The sequence below is a fragment of the Pinus tabuliformis genome, chromosome 4_1 (assembly GCF_031772625.1).
Source record: "Pinus tabuliformis cultivar Carrire ecotype Pingquan chromosome 4_1, CPIR1, whole genome shotgun sequence".
NCBI classification, from domain to species: domain Eukaryota; kingdom Viridiplantae; phylum Streptophyta; class Pinopsida; order Pinales; family Pinaceae; genus Pinus; species Pinus tabuliformis.
This window is the reverse complement of record NC_142303.1, coordinates 757,585,261-757,589,705: the sequence shown is the minus strand read 5'-3', so window position 1 is coordinate 757,589,705 and position 4,445 is coordinate 757,585,261. Positions and strand designations below refer to the sequence as shown.

Below are 4,445 nucleotides of genomic sequence, written 5' to 3'. Positions count from 1 at the left end.
CTGCATTTTTTAATTAAAATCTCTATCAAAATCTGTACAATGAAAGCTCTATTCTCTCTCCTCCACCAGCGCTCAGAACTCTCTCTCCCCTCTTTTCATATGAATTTTTAATACAATAAATAAATGCTGCTAAGGAAAAACAAATCGACCCCAAAACAGGGGCGCTGTTTCACCTACAGTTGTAAAAATAGAAAAGAGCGTTTCCTCTATTCTAAAATAAAACAGCGTCCCTCTAAAAATCCTCTGATGGTCGACAAACTGGAGCGCAGATCCTGTTGAATCATTAACTGAAGTCCTTAGTAGGATATCAGTTCCTATTTTTCTGTTGTGGTCGATGTCTTCGTGGTGTTCGATCCTTTACTTTTCACCTTCGCTTTTTGTTTGAAATCTTTAACAATTTCACAATTGTGCATATTATGCCAGTTGTATTCGTTGAATGCTCTTATCTGCCTGAAAATACTCATAGAATCTCTCAATCTAATGATTCTTCATAAAACTTGGAAATGCCATGTATTCGTAGCCTACAAATGAGTCAACTGTCCTTTGATAAAGGAAATTCTGCCACCCATAAATGATGGATGCGAAGTGTTGATATAGTCCATCTCCATGGCAATACGATTTTCAATCATATTCTCCGTAGGAGCCAGACCTTGCTGTAAAAAGATCCCTACAACTTCTTACATTAAAGCAGGAAACCGTTGTAGCTCGACTGTTTCACATTGATGAGCTATCTTTGCCAACTCCTCATAAATAAAACGAGCACATTGAAGGCTTGGATCTAATAAACGAAAAATGTGCCTTCTTACTAGAACTTCGAAAGGAACCTTGGGAACAAACAAAGCATTTTTTGGGCCAGTAGCATTTTGAATAGCCATTCGGATATTTTCATCAGTGATATCATCACAAGGATCAACTTCCTCTAAGCACTTAACAAAAATAGACTGAAATATATAATGAATCCTTACTCCTCCATACAACTCTGCTGTTGCCATCTCTTCACTTTTACCATCCACAATTGAATTAAATGTTTGGAATCTATGGTCTCGCCATAAGAAGAAAGTTCCTTCACAACACTAACCATTTGGCTATTTATTCGAGCTTTCAATTCTGGTAATATTGCCTTGATATGCTGTACTAAAATCTGATTCAAATTCTTTGCTAACTGGGGAACACCGCATCGATCAGCTAAACTATGATACACTGGCCGACTGCGGAAAAATTCTTCTTCATAAGCCAGTGCATCTCGAATGCTTTTGTTTGCAATAATATCCTCTTGACTGTGATTTACAATCCCTATATAGCCAAGTCGAAGGGGGACAACATTTCCAAGAAGGAAGTTACGAGCATCAGTTCCCATGTCCATAATATCGAGCTTTGTTATCACACCGATGGTTCGAGATCCATCTGGGTCAGCCATTCTTGCCATCTGAAGGGCAGCTGAATTTGACAAATCAGAGTTTGCAGGAGAAACAGCTAGGATGATGCACGTCTCGTGCTTAATGCATGATAGAATCATTGTTCTGATTCTAGCCTCTATATCTGAAGGTTGATCACCCACTGGAACCCTTGTTATCCCAGGTAAGTCAATCAATGTTATATTGAGGACATTTGGAGAAAATATTTTTAACCTGATTTGCTTGTCAGATACACCCTTGTTTAACCCCACTTCCTTCTCTGTCTCAGCCTGGAATTTGCAGAGAGCAGAAGATCATCTTCTGCAGCACACAGCTCAAAGCTTAAAGTTGCAAAGCTGATTGATGCATATTTGGCAGAGATTGCTCGAGATGCAAATCTATTAATTTCAAGATTCACCACTCTTGTAGAAGCTATACCCGATTTCGCACGCCCAGTTCATGATGATTTGTACAGAGCGATTGATATATACCTTAAGGAACACCCTGAGCTTAGTAAAAGCGAAAGAAAAAGTATATGCCGGCTTCTAGATTGCAAGAAATTATCAATGGAGGATTGTATGCATGCTGCTCAGAATGAACTCTTGCCTCAAAGACATATTACTCACAGTGTCACTACTAACAAGCACAAAATCACCTCGGATCACATTCCTCTGATCAATAAGACGCAGGGCATTCCCAACGCTAACATAATCATTTGATTCAATAGCTGTGACAGTGAAGTTTGTTTGGGATTTCCAGTGAGACCTCTCCAAATAGCTTGTAACTTGCTTTGCCTCTGATTGCTAATGATGTTTTGTTTTCTTCTGTTTGTGTTTTTGCAGAGATAGGAGCTGAGGAAGCTGCTGCCTTTTGAAGAGCTGGAGAATTCGATACATATTCTAAAAAACACATTTAATGATTTCTTCTTCAAAACAAGGTTTTGAAGAAGAATCAATCTCACACTGACATACAAGACGGAGTCTAACATCGGCTCCACTTGGGATGGCAGCTGCCGCTTCTTGGAGGTGCCAAGAACCGCAGAACTTTGGGAGAGCAGACCGTGCCTCCATCCATTGGGCAATGGAGTCATCATTTCAACAAATCGACACAGCTGAAGACTCAACTTATTAACTGGAAACTGACTGAATTGATTGAAAGACTAATTCGGCAAAATTCAAACTAAACTGTAATGAAACTGGAACAAAATGCTGCCCTTTGGCTCCTTATTTATTTACAAAATCTACCCTACTCTGCTATAAAAACAATAGATCAGGTAATACTGAAATGCCAGATTAACCATTCAAGTAAACCCAAGAATGATGCCGCTTGAGAAGGCTTCCGCGAGGACCCAGATGTAATTGCTGGCAGCCCTTCATGCACGTAATGATCCTGGTCACGTAGAAAACAGCCTGATCTATCAATCAAACTGAAAAACATTTCCATGTATGTTGCCATAGGATCGTGAAAGCCAGACTCTGTTGGCTGCCCCAACTCCGCAATACATATTTCCAGCTGCACATTGTCAATGTAAACATCTGTAGGCAATTCTATGATTTTTTTTTTCAATGGAGGAAGGATTTCCAAGAACTTTTTAGGGTATTGGAAATCATATGACTGGATTTGCTCATCTAAACACTGAATCTCCTTTTCGATTCTTTCAACAACTAACTCACAAAATCTAGTTTTAGTTTCAAAAGGGAACTTTGGAGATTTCAACCAATGAAGCATGGCACTGAAAAATTCTTCATCAAATTCAGAATCTGCTAACTCATTTCTTACTTCTTCGAGGGCAGGGTTTTCCACATACCCCATCATTGCATGAATGGATCAGCGAGCGTTGGACTGTCTGGATCGAGTTGGAGTCGCCAGGTGAATGGTTCAGACTGCATATGTGTCTGACTACTGTCCACCATCAGCATGAGATCTGCAATTTGATTTCATGTACTGGGACAAGACAATCAACAAGTCGAATGTTCTCCCCAGTATGGTCGCCAATATGTTAGCGCTCGAATTTGGCCTCAGGCTGAAGAAGGCAAAATCCAAGGCAACATCAAACCACTTAGCCTCGTAGCTTGCCCTACGAGGACAGGAGAGGGCTCTCTCCAGTCTATCTCAGCAAAAAAATTTCTAAAAGGGGTTGAGATGACTTTAAAAGAAATTGATTTTAGGCTAGTAAATTGATAAAAAGGGGTTTTTAATAAAATGATGGGGTTTTTCTGGGCTACATGGGGCAAAGAAACAGCTTGAACAGAGAAATATAATCAAAAACACAGATTATCTCCTGAGGCAAGGTAGGTAAGAAAGTTTAAAATCAAATTGAGATTAAATGGAATGGCAAGACTACTGAGGAGCTGACAAGGGCATAGAAGATGAATCCTTGTCAAACAGAAGAAAACATTAAATATGAACAAACTTAAAGGCAGAGCATATAAATTATGAATTCTACCTTAACACTTCATTTGTTCAATTGGAAACGATCATGAAATGACATGAACACATAACAGGCTACATATGAAACAAAAGAGGACACAAATGTTAAATCTCATACCACAGGAATCTCAGGGGTCAGAGCTGCATTTTTTAATTAAAATCTCTGTCAAAATCTGTACAATGAAAGCTCTGTTCTCTCTCCTCCACCAGCGCTCAGAACTCTCTCTCCCCTCTTTTCAAATGAATTTTTAATACAATAAATAAATGCTGCTAAGGAAAAACAAATCGACCCCAAAACAGGGGCGCTGTTTCACCTGCAGTTATAAAAATAGAAAAGAGTGTTTCCTCTATTCTAAAATAAAACAACGTCCTTCTAAAAATCCTCTGATGGTCGACAAACTGGAGCGCAGATCCTGTTGAATCATTAACTGAAGTCCTTAGTAGGATATCGGTTCCTATTTTTCTGTTGTGGTCGATGTCTTCATGGTGTTTGATCCTTTACTTTTCACCTTCGCTTTCTGTTTGAAATCTTTAACAATTTCACAATTGTGCATATTATGCCAGTTGTATTCGTTGAATGCTCTTATCTGCCTGAAAATACTCATAGAATCTCTCAATCTA

The 4,445-nt window shown here is 39.1% G+C and overlaps 1 pseudogene; it reads right to left on the bottom strand.

Moving 5' to 3' along the window:
• Window positions 1–521: 521 nt before the first annotated feature.
• On the bottom strand, window positions 522–3,206 carry LOC149178364 (dynamin-related protein 3A-like; annotated as a pseudogene).
• Window positions 3,207–4,445: the final 1,239 nt, after the last annotated feature.